This window comes from Aegilops tauschii, chromosome 3 (genome assembly GCF_002575655.3).
Source record: "Aegilops tauschii subsp. strangulata cultivar AL8/78 chromosome 3, Aet v6.0, whole genome shotgun sequence".
NCBI lineage: Eukaryota > Viridiplantae > Streptophyta > Magnoliopsida > Poales > Poaceae > Aegilops > Aegilops tauschii.
Genome location: NC_053037.3, coordinates 607299403 through 607313736, shown reverse-complemented (window position 1 = coordinate 607313736; position 14334 = coordinate 607299403). Strand labels below are relative to the sequence as shown.

At 47.5% G+C, this 14334-nt stretch overlaps 1 long non-coding RNA gene across 1 annotated transcript; it reads left to right on the top strand.

The window, feature by feature from the left end:
- Nucleotides 1-1743: 1743 nt before the first annotated feature.
- Nucleotides 1744-5356, top strand: LOC141042547 (uncharacterized). Its single transcript, XR_012205741.1, has 2 exons — nt 1744-2576; nt 2923-5356. It is a non-coding gene; the product is annotated as an uncharacterized lncRNA (long non-coding RNA).
- The last annotated feature ends 8978 nt before the right edge of the window (nt 5357-14334 follow it).

Below are 14334 nucleotides of genomic sequence, written 5' to 3'. Positions count from 1 at the left end.
ACGAGAGGGGGGGGGGGGGGGACAAGGGCATGCGGCAAGCCCGTCCGCGCGATGTCCGTTTCACCCCAAACTCAGCGCAAGTTTGGGCCGGGGATAAATCGAAAACGGAAGGAATCCAGACATTTGTCCGTTTGGGGCCGCACATTGGGCCGCGCTATTCGTCCGTTTTAACCCAAACGGACGCACCCGGACAAGATGGGGTCGCGCGGTGGAGTTGGCCTTACCCTTTCATAATACCTACCCACTCCCCCACGGATCGATCGGGTGATGAAGCAGAGCCACCGGACTAGCTAGGTCTGGACCGGACCGCCCATCGCCTTGAAAGGGGTCGCGCCGGTGGCAGCCCAGCCACTACGAGCTACCATTGTCAGCAAGTGGCCCGTCAACAGCGGCCGCGCGAACCTCGTGGGTGTGCGTGGACGGCGGCGCAGGCAGGCCGTAGTGATGCCAGAGCTAGAGCCAAAGCCAGAGCGTGGGGAGTCCCACTGTCAGCGCGAATCCAGGCAATGCACTATTTTTGTAGTAGGTATTGGCGAGCGGGGCGTCAACGCTGAGAGAAAGAACACGGGCACATCACCATATTAGTGGAACGCTCGTGCGTTTGCCACGGGCTTTTTAAATTTTATGTGGTTAGCATAACGCGTGTCAATGTTCGCATGTATAAAAGAACAGTTTTTGTAATTTTCAGTCTTCTGTTTTTAAATTGGCTTCAGGCCATCTTTTGTGACTGTCGGATTAGCACAAATCATAGCACTGTTTGGTTTAGAGAAAAGTCTAAGAAAACATTAAATTCGTAGAGCCAGTTTGAATTAAATCCTGAAAAATCCCTGAAATTAGCACTTCATACTTATCGATCCCGGTCAATCCTGACCTTCTATGATCTATATTGGTTTGGGACGCTGACAAACAGACAATTCTTAGTGGGATCATAACTTCTCTCACTGACTAAGCGGGTCCACTTGTCACACATCTTCTCCCCACTTGAAGAGCATAGACATGTACATCATGAATGTCGTCAGTGTAAAGCATGCTAATCTCTTCCTCCATCATGCTCATGGAGAGGCAAGTCTCCAACCACTGCTAAGTAACACAGTTATTATGTGCGACAAGTTAGCAATGTTGTTCGCATATTCTTGGGTTTGCACGGGCGTGCGATAGAAAGAGTGAGGAAGAAGATGTAGATGACACGTGAGCATCCCGTTCGCGATTGACCTTTTTCCGACTGAGGAAGTCGCAATTAATGCAAAACAGCTAATTGGAAAGCAATAGTCATATTTCTAATCCTCCAAGCTACCATCAAATAAAGTTGACTACATATTTGATCCCTCACTTAAACCAAAATTGTAAAAAAATACAAGAAGTAGGAGGGGTTTAATCATGAATCCATTGATTCTTCTCTTTAATTCAAATTTATTACTTAAACCGCTTTTTTATTTGGATATGGGGGTGAGAAGACGGGATTGGCTAGGATTGACAAGTACAACGTGCTAATTTTAGGGATTGAGAATTCAGGATTCGATTCAGACCGGCTCTATGAAGAGTTTTTTTTTCAGATTTATTCTCTTCGGTTTATTTGCTCGCTTCCGTCTATCCCCTGTGTGGCGCCTGTCAGGTCTGGGTCGTTTTTCTTTCGGAATCAATAACTCCGGAATGACCTGTATTTTTGCATCTCGTCCTGAACGCGTCCACAGCCACTTGATCGAAATGCACGGATCTTAAAGCTCATCCCCGCCCCGTCATCCAGAGCCAAGAGTTCGGAATCCGAAGCGGTGGTGACCAACGAATCCCACTCCCCACCCACAGCACACAGCCCCACTCCCCTATCCATTTTCCCCACTCTCTTCCCCACTCCGGCCGGCGACCTCGAGACCCGGCGAGAGGATGGGAAGGAGAGGTTCTGGCGGCGAGGAGAGGTCCTGTTATCCATTCCTCTAACACACCCCGTGATCCAGCAAAGAGTGAGGAGGAGGCCGACCGCGGGTAGCTCGCAGCGATACTCGCTGACGTGAAGCACCAGCCGGTGTGCTCCGGATCCGCGCTGCCCGGCTCGATCTGCCATCGTGGGCGGAGGCCGAGTGCGCGGCGGCGGCTGAGCAGCCTCCATTTGCCCTTCCCGCCGTCGCCGAGCTGTCCGTCCTCGCCGCCATCCGAGGCTGCCGTCACCGAGCTGACCGTCCTCGACGCCATCGGAGTCCTCCGTCGCCGAGCTGATCGTCCGCGCCGCCATTAGAGGCCGCCGCCCCGGGCTGCTCGACCCTCTCTATGAGACTGCCTCACATCCGATGTGGCAGCTCGTCGTCGCCGCATTCCGTGGCCGCTCCCGCAAGCTGCGGAAATCCCGTCGACGGGGCTGCATCTTTCCGCGCCCGTCGGGCGTGCTGGTTGCGACGCGTTGCGCTTTCTACAGGAGGCCCATGCTACTGCTGCTGCTGCTGCTGATTCTTCGCCGTGCTAGGGGCGGGGGCTGTGTCGCGGAGGCACGGTAGCAGACTGTGTTGGACGCGTCAACGATGAAGGCGGGGAAGATGGTGATCAGCGGTTCCTCTCACTGTTTTGTTGTTGATTGAGCAGTCCAGGTTTGTTTCAATCCCCTATTTGTGCCATTTTTCTGCCCATGTAGTATGCAACGTTGCCACTTTAGGCGCTCTATAAAGTGTAGACAATGGCTGTGCTCTGAAATGTTCTTGAGAGAAGCACACTATTGTATATTATGTGATTATTTAAGTCAATAGGAAGATTATATGTTGTGCATCCCTAAGGAAAATAATTAAATGACTTTGGATGCCTGATCACATTCTTGTAGTGAAGTATCCAGAAATGGGCGATGCATTTTGATATGCAGTTTTTCAGTGTCCATCCCTAGTTGTCATCTCCACCCTATTACTTGTTCATGCTAGAATAACACATGGCAAATTATATTAGTACATTATTTGCGTGCCTTGGAAGACGGCCGAGGAGATGTCGTCAAGGCCCTTCTCCTTGACGGCTTGAGGCACAGAGCAGAGGAAGACGAGGAGGACAATGGCGCGGTGCCCATGGCCTTCGTCATATGCGACGTCGAATCACCCCGTGAGCATTTTTACCTCCCCATTGTTCTACTACATGGCATATATTACAGCCCAGGCAGTTAGGGGCCTGGCCCAGTTATTTTATCGTTATTATGGGCTTAGCCCAGTTATTGTATTTGAAAATTATATAAACTCATGTAAGGACTCGTTTGAAGTTAAGCAGAAGCAATCATATTTGCTCGGCTTCCTAAAGGGAGCCAGGAGACCTAACCCTCGCCGCCGCCTCCTGCGCCCTCTCTCTCTCGCGCGACGGCGCCCCAGCGCCGGCGACCTCGCCTTCCTCCACGCCAAGCCCCCTTCGACCCCTACAGCCTACGAGCTAGACCCGGTAGGAACCCAGCTCCTATCAATCTGGTATTAGGTGTCTCAGGTTTGATCATGCCCATGCCACCGCCCACCCCCTCCCTTTCGCTGCCGATCGCCTCTTCGTCGCCGATGACCACCGCGGCCAGCACGCCATCCCTGACCGGGCCGGTCTCCTCCGCCGCCTAGACGCCACCCGCACCCGCCCCCGTCGTGCTCACCCCGGAGGAGATGACGGCGGCACTCCGGGACCTGACTCAGGCGGTCCAGGGCATCGCACCTTCCTCGCGGGGCACTATGGGCTGCAGCCGCCCGCCCCCGTCACCACCATCATGGGGCTGCAGCAGCTCCCGTGGCAGCCGCCACCACCGGCGACCTCCGTCGCATCCATCAAGCCGCTGCCATAGCAGCAGCAGCCACCGCCGCCGCCACCGGCGATCTCGGGGCCGGGCCTTCCATCGACGGCGCCCGAGGTGCCCATCCACCAGGTCCGTTATCCCCCGTCGCCATCTCCACTACCGGCCTGGCTCGCCGGGTCCATCGAGCCTGTCTACACGATGGCCTTAAGACAAGCGCACGTGCTGTTACCGCCGGCGCCGCCCCCGGCCATGCAGTTCGCCGGGTCCTCGGGTGCCGCCGGTCCCTACGACGGTGTGGACGGGCCCCTTTCCCATGGCGGTACTCTACAGCCCGCACACTCGGCGCAGTCGCCCTCGCAGTTCCGCGCGGATGACACATACCCGCCTGTCGTCCACGCCCAGCCACCGCCGAGATTCTCCAAGCTGGAGTTCGCGACCTACGATGGCACCGTCGACCCCCTGAATTGGCTCAACCAATGCGACCAATTTTTCAGGGGGCAGCGCACGCTCGCGTCCGGCTCCACCTGGATCGCCTCCTATCATCTACGAGGCGCCGCCTAGACGTGGTATTACGCCCTCGAGCAGGACGATGGCGGCATGCCACCATGTGAGCGTATTCGCGATCTGTGCCTCTTGCGCTTCGGTCCGCCTATACGCGGGAGCCGTCTAGCGGAGCTCGGGCGCCTTCCATTCCTCACCATAGTGCTAGACTTCGCCGACCGCTTCCAGGCACTGGCGTGCCACGCCCCCGGCGTTTCGGCTCATCAGCGGGCTGAGCTCTTCGTCGGCGGCCTACCTGACCACATCCGCGTGGACGTGGAGATGTGTGGGCCACAGGACCTCCAGACAGCTGATACGTCTCCAACGTATCTATAATTTATGAAGTATTCATGCTATTATATTATCCATCTCGGATGTTTAATGGGCTTTACTATGCACTTTTATATTATTTTTGGGACTAACCTATTGAACCAGAGCCCAGTGCCAGTTTCTGTTTTTTCCCTTGTTTCAGTTTTTCACAGAAAAGGAATATCAAACGGAGTCCAAACGTAATGAAACCTTCGGAAAAGTTATTTTTGGAAAGAAAGCAATACGGGAGACTTGGAGTGCACGTCGGGGGATCAACGAGGAGAGCACGAGGCAGGGGGCGCACCCACCCCCCTGGGCGCGCCCTCCACCATCGTGGGCCCCTCATGGCTCCCCTTACCGACTTCTTTCGCCAATATATTCCCATATACCCTAAAACCTTCGGGGAACAGAATAGATAGAGAGTTCCGCCGCCGCAAGCCTCTGTAGCCACCAAAAACCAATCGGGACCCTGTTCTGGTATCCTGCCGGAGGGGGGATCCCTCACCGGTGGCCATCTTCATCATCCCGGTGCTCTCCATGACGAGGAGGGAGTTGTTCACCCTCGGGGCTGAGGGTATGTAGCAGTAGATATGTGTTTGATCTCTCTCTCTCTCTCTCGTGTTCTTGAGGTGATACGATCTTGATGTATCGCGAGCTTTTCTATTATAGTTGGATCTTATGATGTTTCTCCCCCTCTACTCTCTTGTAATGGATTGAGTTTTCCCTTTGAAGTTATCTTATCGGATTGAGTATTTAAGGATTTCAGAACACTTGATGTATGTCTTGCTGTGCTTATCTGTGGTGACAATGAGATATCACGTGATTCACTTGATGAATGTTTTGGTGATCAACTTGCGGGTTCCGCCCATGAACCTATGCATAGGGGTTGGCACACGTTTTCGTCTTGACTCTCCGGTAGAAACTTTGGGCACTCTTTGAAGTACTTTGTGTTGGTTTGAATAGATGAATCTGAGATTGTGTGATGCATATCGTATAATCATACCCACAGATACTTGAGGTGACATTGGAGTATCTATTTGACATTAGGGTTTTGGTTGATTTGTGTCTTAAGGTGTTATTCTAGTACGAACTCTATGATAGATTGAACAGAAAGAATAGCTTCGTGTTATTTTACTACGGACTCTTGAATAGATCGATCCGAAAGAATAACTTTGAGGTGGTTTCGTACCCTACAATAATCTCTTCGTTTGTTCTCCGCTATTAGTGACTTTGGAGTGACTCTTTGTTGCATGTTGAGGGATAGTTATATGATCCAATTATGTTGAGAGAACTTGCACTAGTGAAAGTATGAACCCTAGGCCTTGTTTCCTAGCATTGCAATACCGTTTACGCTCACTTTTATCATTAGTTACCTTGCTCTTTTTATATTTTCAGATTACAAAAACCTATATCTACCATCCATATTGCACTTGTATCACCATCTCTTCGCCGAACTAGTGCACCTATACAATTTACCATTGTATTGGGTGTGTTGGGGACACAAGAGACTCTTTGTTATTTGGTTGCAGGGTTGCTTGAGAGAGACCATCTTCATCCTACGCCTCCCACGGATTGATAAACCTTAGGTCATCCACTTGAGGGAAATTTTCTATTGTCCTACAAACCTCTGCACTTGGAGGCCCAACAACATCTACAAGAAGAAGGTTTAGTAGTAGACATCAACGGCCATGTACTACACCCGCGCGTTCGAGAACCGCGCGGTGGCCATCCAGCAGGCATCACCGCCCCAGGCCGCTGGGCCGCCACCCTGGCCGGAAGTTCTCGCGCAGGGTCGGCCTGCTCGGGCTTCCGCGGCGCCCCTCACCATGACCGGGCGCGCCCGTTTCGCCGGCTCACCCCGGCCGAGCAACTCGAGCGTTGCCGCCAAGGGTTGTGCTTCAACTGTGACGAGCCCTACGTGCCCGGCCACGTCTGCCCGCGACTCTTCTACCTGGAGGCTGCGGACTACATTGAGGAGGGCACCGCCGCCGCTGGGCTCGGCGACCTACCGCCCCAGCTGACGCAGTGGTGTTTGGCACCCGTTGATCACCTCGAGGAATTCCGCAAGCGCTTCCCCGCCTTCTAGCTCGAGGACGAGCTGTTTGTGCGGGCGGGGAGAGATGTTATGGCCGGCATATACTACAGCCCAGGCAGTTAGTGGCCCGGCCCAGTTATCTTATCGTTATTAGGGGCTTAGCCCAGTTATCGTATTTGGAGATTATATAAACTCAGGTAAGGACTCGTTTGAAGTTAAGCAGAAGCAATCATATTTGCTCGGCTTCCTGAAGGGAGCCGGGAGACCTAACCCTAGCCGCCGCCTCCTGCACCCTCTCTCTCTCTCGCGCGACAGAGCCCCAGCGCCGGCGACCTCGCCTGCCTCCACGCCAAGCCCCTTTCCACCCCTACAACCTACGAGCTAGACCCGGTAGGAACCCAGCTCCTATCAATGATGCTATTGATGGACGCCTAGTGGCCATTGGTGATATTTTTTTGGTCATGTTTGATGTCATTTTAGTTTGCTTAAACTAAGGACAATAGGTAGGAGTACATGGCAGCTTTCACTATGTTTCTTGCTCATGGCAAAACTCATGGTGTGTAGTTAGTTTCCTAGTATCTTAGAGATGGCAATTTTCATTACTTTGTGTCATAATTTTTTAGCAAATTAGATGATCAGCATGTATGTGCCAATCTGTTTTTCTGAATTGAGATTACTGCAACTTAACTTGTGTTCACATGGCATATTCGCCATGATTTCTAATCCGGCCACTATAAATATACCGCTTTTCCATGGCAACTTTCTGTTCATACGGCTTGTTTTTGAGCTGATGCTATGCTTAAACTGATGCTACTCCATGAGTTTGTGTTCACATTTTGCTATGCTGATATGCTTATGTTTTGCTCTTTACTGAATTGAGGTTCTATTCACAGGCTGTGTTCATCTTTTTACAACATTTTTGCCATTATGCTCTGCTATGCTTAAGTTTTAATCTGCAAATTTGCATCATCTTAAGTTCTCATCAAATTAAGCATTTTGCAAATTTGCATCAAATTTTGCTCTGCAACTTTCTATCCACAGACCGCTTCCGTGGCAACTCTCTGTTCACATAGAGCGCACAAGTGGTTTTGATTTCTGTGTGCTTGTGTATGATTGGATACTCACTGGCATCAACAAGTATGTGATTTCTGGCAGAGTAACCGGCGGGAAACCAAAGGTGTTTGACTTTTGCTCTTACTGCATCACAGTTAGTCTTTTTAAGTGTTTATCCACATCCGTTTGTTTTTATTTTGTCTGTAGTGTGTCTCCTTTTTTCATTTTTTCTATTGGGGAAGTATAGATGCACTTAACTAAAAGCTATTGGGGAATGCAAAGGTTAAGGTAGCTTATACAATTGATAAGAACAGAATGCTCAAGTGGGGTTCAGGAACTGAAGCCGGATTAGTATGGTCAATATAAATTGGGTTTGTATTTGCTAGACATTTTTTCATCAATTGCCAGAAGCTAAACTTTAATGTGAGAATCTACATCAAAATTAAATCAGTTAGTCCCTAATCAGCTAATCTTGATTTTAGCAGTTCAACTACTGCAATGGACTCTTTAGAGTTCAAATTTTGTACTGTTAAAGGATTTTAGTTAAATATTAAAATAATCCATGATATGTTTTTGAAGGCAATATGACCTAGAGGCAATAATAAAGTTATTATTTATTTCCTTATTTCATGATAAATGTTTATTATTCATGCTAGAATTGTATTAACTGGAAACTTAGTACATGTGTGAATACATAGACAAAACAGAGTGTCACTAGTATGCCTCTACTTGACTAGCTCATTGATCAAAGATGGTTAAGTTTCCTAGCCATTGACATGAGTTGTCATTTGATTAACGGGATCACATCATTAGAGAATGATGTGATTGACTTGACCCATTCCGTTAGCTTAGCACTTGATCATTTAGTATGTTGCTATTGCTTTCTTCGTGACTTATACATGTTCCTATGACTATGAGATTATGCAACTCCTGAATACCGGAGGAACACTTTGTGTGCTACCAAACGTCACAACGTAACTGGGTGATTATAAAGATGTTGTACAGGTGTCTCCAATGTTGTTTGTTGAGTTGGCATAGATCGAGGTTAGGATTTGTCACTCCGATTGTCGGAGAGGTATCTCTGGGCCCTCTCGGTAATGCACATCACTATAAGCCTTGCAAGCAATGTGACTAATGAGTTAGTCATGGGATGATGCATTACGGAACGAGTAAAGAGACTTGCTGGTAACGAGATTGAACTAGGTATTGAGATACCGACGATCGAATCTCGGGCAAGTAACATACCGATGACAAAGGGAACAACGTATGTTATTATGCGGTTTGACCGATAAAGATCTTCATAGAATATGCAGGAACCAATATGAGCATCCAGGTTCCGCTATTAGTTATTGACCGGAGATGAGTCTTGGTCATGTCTACATAGTTCTCGAACCCGTAGGTCCGCACGCTTAACGTTCGGTGATGATCGGTATTATGAGTTTATGTGTTTTGATGTACCGAATGTAGTTCGGAGTCCCGGATGTGATCACGGACATGACGAGGAGTCTCGAAATGGTCGAGACATATATATTGACATATTGGACGATGTTATTCAGACACCGGATGAGTTTCGGGGGTCACCGGATAAATATCGGAGTGCCGGGGGGTTATCAGAACCCCCGCGGGAACTAATGGGCCAACATGGGCCTTTTGTGAGAGAGAGGGGCCCTTAGGGCTGGCCGCGATCCCCTCCCTTGTTGAGTCCGAATTGGACAAGGAGGGTGGGTGACGCCCCATCTTTCCCTCCCTCTCTCCCACTCCTTCCTTCCCCCTCTTCCTTCCCTTGTTGGAAACCTACTAGGAATAGGATTCCTACTAGGAATCCTACTTGGGGGTGCGCCCCTTGAGGGCTGGCCGGCCTCCCCCTTGCTCCTTTATATACGGGGGCAAGGGGGCACCCTAGAACACACAAGTTGATCATTGATCTCTTAGCCGTGTGCGGTGCCCCCTCCACCATAATCCACCTAGGTCATATCGTTGCAGTGCTTAGGCGAAGCCCTGTGCCGGTAGCTTCATCATCACCGTCATCACGCCGTCGTGCTGACGAAGCTCTCCCTCGACACTCAGCTGGATCGAGAGTTCGTGGGACGTCACTGGGCCGAACGTGTGCAGATCGCGGAGGTGCCGTACTTTCGGTGTTAGGATCGGTCGAATCGTGAAGACGTACGACTACATCAACCGCGTTGTCATAACGCTTCCGCTTACGGTCTACGAGGGTATGTGGACAACACTCTCCCGCTCGTTGCTATGCATCACCATGATGTTGCGTGTGCGTAGGAATTTTTTTGAAATTACTGCATTCCCAACAGTGGTATCAGAGCTAGGTCTATGCGTAGATGTTATTTGCACGAGTAGAACACAAATGAGTTGTGGACGATAATAGTCCATACTGCTTACCAGCAGCTCATACTTTGATTCGGCGGTATTATTGGATGAAGCGGCCCGGACCGACATTATGCGTACGCTTACGCGAGACTGGTTCTACCGACGTGCTTCGCACAAAGGTGGCTGGTGGGTGTCAGTTTCTCCAACTTTAGTTGAATCGAGTGTGGCTATGCCCGGTCCTTGTTGAAGGTTAAAATAGCACATACTTGTCAAAAAATTGTTGTGGTTTTGATGCGTAGGTAAGAACGGTTTTTGCACAGCCCGTAGCAGCCACGTAAAACTTGCAACAACAAAGTAGAGGACGTCTAACTTGTTTTTGCAGGGCATGTTGTGATGTGATATGGTCAAGACATGATGCTAAATTTTATTGTATGAGATGATCATGTTCTGTAACAGAGCTATCGGCAACTGGCAGGAGCCATATGGTTGTCGCTTTATTGTATGCAATGCAATCGCCCTGTAATTGTTTTTACTTTATCACTAAGCGGTACCGATAGTCGCAGAAACAACAGCTGGCGTGACAACAACGATGCTACGATGGAGATCAAGGTGTCTCGCCGGTGACGATGGTGATCATGATGGTGCTTTGGAGATAGAGATAAAAGACACAAGATGATGATGGCCATATCATATCACTTATATTGATTGCATGTGATGTTTATCTTTTATGCATCTTATTTTGCTTTGATTGACGGTAGCATTATAAGATGATCTCTCACTAAATTTCAAGGTACAAGTGTTCTCCCTGAGTATGCACCGTTGCGAAAGTTCGTCGTACCGAGACACCACGTGATGATCGGGTGTGATAAGCTCTACGTTCACATACAACGGGTGCAAGCCAGTTTTGCACACGCAGAATACTCGGGTTAAACTTGACGAGCCTAGCATATGCAGATATGGCCTCGGAACACTGAGACCGAAAGGTCGAGCGTGAATCATATAGTAGATATGATCAACATAGTGATGTTCACCATTGAAAACTACTCCATCTCACGTGATGATCGGACATGGTTTAGTTGATTTGGATCACGTGATCACTTAGATGATTAGAGGGATGTCTATCTAAGTGGGAGTTCTTAAGTAATATGATTAATTAAACTTTAATTTATTATGAACTTACCATATAGTATTTTGCATGTCTATGTTGTTGTAGATCAATGGCCTGTGCTACTGTTCCTTTGAATTTTAATGCGTTCCGTGAGAAAGCTAAGTTGAAAGATGATGATAGCAATTACACGGACTGGGTCCATAACTTGAGGATTATCCTCATTGCTGCATAGAAGAATTACGTCCTGGAAGCACCGCTAGGTGCAAGACCCGCTGCAGGAGCAACATCGGACGTTGTGAACGTCTGGCAGAGCAAAGCTGATGACTACTCGATAGTTCAGTGTGCCATGCTTTACGGCTTAGAACCGGGACTTCAACGTCGTTTTGAACATCATGGAGCATATGAGATGTTTCAGGAGTTGAAGTTAATATTTCAAGCAAATGCCCGGATTGAGAGATATGAAGTCTCCAATAAGTTCTATAGCTGCAAGATGGAGGAGAATAGTTCTGTCAGTGAACATATACTCAAAATGTCTGGGTATAATAATCACTTGATTCAACTGGGAGTTAATCTTCCTGATGATAGTGTCATTGACAGAATTCTTCAATCACTGCCACCAAGCTACAAGAGCTTCATGATGAACTATAATATGCAAGGGATGAACAAGACAATTCCCGAGCTCTTCGCGATGCTAATGGCTGCGGAGGTAGAAATCAAGAAGGAGCGTCAAGTGTTGATGGTCAACAAGACCACCAGTTTCAAGAAAAAAAAGTAAAGGGGAGAAAGGGAACTTCAAGAAGAACGGCAAGCAAGTTGCTGCTCAAGTGAAGAAGCCCAAGTCTGGACCTAAGCCTGAGACTGAGTGCTTCTACTGCAAAGAGACTGGTCACTGGAAGCGGAACTGCACCAAGTATTTGGCGGATAAGAAGGATGGCAAGGTGAACAAAGGTATATGTGATATACATGTTATTGATGTGTACCTTACTAATGCTCGCAGTAGCACCTGGGTATTTGATACTGGTTCTGTTGCTAATATTTGCAACTCGAAACAGGGACTACGGATTAAGCGAAGATTGGCTAAGGACGAGGTGACGATGCGCGTGGGAAATGGTTCCAAAGTCGATGTGATCGCCGTCGGCACGCTACATCTACATCTACCTTCGGGATTAGTTTTAGACCTGAATAATTATTATTTGGTGCCAGCGTTGAGCATGAACATTATATCTGGATCTTGTTTGATGCGAGACGGTTATTCATTTAAATCTGAGAATAATGGTTGTTCTATTTATATGAGTAATATCTTTTATGGTCATGCACCCATGAAGAGTGGTCTATTTTTGTTGAATCTCGATAGTATTGATACACATATTCATAATATTGAAGCCAAAAGATGCAGAGTTGATAATGATAGTGCAACTTATTTGTGGCACTGCCGTTTGGGTCATATTGGTGTAAAGCGCATGAAAAAACTAAATTCTGATGGACTTTTGGAATCACTTGATTATGAATCACTTGATACTTGCCAACCATGCCTCCTGGGCAAGATGACTAAAACTCCGTTCTCCGGAACAATGGAGCGAGCAACAGATTTATTGGAAATCATACATACTGATGTATGTGGTCCGATGAATATTGAAGCTCGCTACGGGTATCATTATTTTCTCACCTTCACAGATGATTTGAGAAGATATGTATATATCTACTTGATGAAACATAAGTCTGAAACATTTAAAAAGTTCAAAGAATTTCAGAGTGAAGTGGAAAATCATCGTAACAAGAAAATAAAATTTCTACGATCTGATCGTGGAGGAGAGTATTTGAGTTACGAGTTTGGTCTTTGTTTAAAACAATGCAGAATAGTTTCGCAACTCATGCCACCCGGAACACCACGGCGTAATGGTGTGTCTGAACATCGTAACCGCACTTTATTAGATATGGTGCGATCTATGACATCTCTTACTGATTTACCGCTATCGTTTTGGGGTTATACTTTAGAGACGCTGCATTCACATTAAATAGGGCACCATCTAAATCCTTGAGACGACAATTATGAATTGTGGTTTGGCAAGAAACCCAAGTTGTCGTTTGTTAAAGTTTGGGGCTGCGATGCTTATGTGAAAAAGCTTCAACCTGATAAGCTCGAACCCAAATCGGAGAAATGTGTCTTCATAGGATACCCAAAGAAGACTGTTGGGTACACCTTCTATCACAGATCCGAAGGCAAGACATTCGTTGCTAAGAATGGATCCTTTCTAGAGAAGGAGTTTCTCTTGAAAGAAGTGAGTGGGAGGAAAGTAGAACTTGATGAGGTAATTGTACCTGCTCCCTTATTGGAAAGTAGTTCATCACAGAAATCAGTTCATGTGATCCCTACACCAATTAGTGAGGAAGCTAATGATAATGATCATGAAACTTCAGATCAAGTTACTACCGAACCTCGTAGGTCAACCAGAGTAAGATCCACACCAGAGTGGTACGGTAATCCTGTTCTGGAGGTCATGTTACCATGACGAACCTACGAACTATGAGGAAGCGATGATGAGCCCATGAAATCTGAGATGGGATCCATGTATGAGAACAAAGTGTGGACTTTGGTTGACTTGCCCGATGATCGACAAGGCATCGAGAATAAATGGATCTTCAAGAAGAAGACTGACGCTGACGGTAATGTTACTGTCTACAAAGCTCGACTTGTCGCGAAAGGTTTTCGACAAGTTCAAGGAGTTAACTACGATGAGACCTTCTCACCCGTAGCGATGCTTAAGTCCGTCCGAATCATGTTAGCAATTGCTGCATTTTTATGATTATTAAATTTGGCAAATGGATGTAAAGACTGCATTCCTGAATGGATTTCTGGAAGAAGAGTTGTATATGATGCAACCTGAAGGTTTTATCGATCCAAAGGATGCTAACAAAATGTGCAAGCTCCAGCGATCCATCTATGGACTGGTGCAAGCATCTCGGAGTTGGAATATACGCTTTGAGAAGTTGATTAAAGCATATAGTTTTATACAGACTTGCGGTGAAGTCTGTATTTACAAGAAAGTGAGTGGGAGCACTACAATTTTCTGATAAGTATATGTGATAGACATATTGTTGATCGGAAATGATGTGGAATTTTCTGGAAAGCATAAAGGAGTGTTTGAAAGGAGTTTTTCAAAGAAAGACCTCGGTAAAGCTGTGTACACAATGAGCATCAAGATCTATAGAGATAGATCAAGACGCTTGATAAGA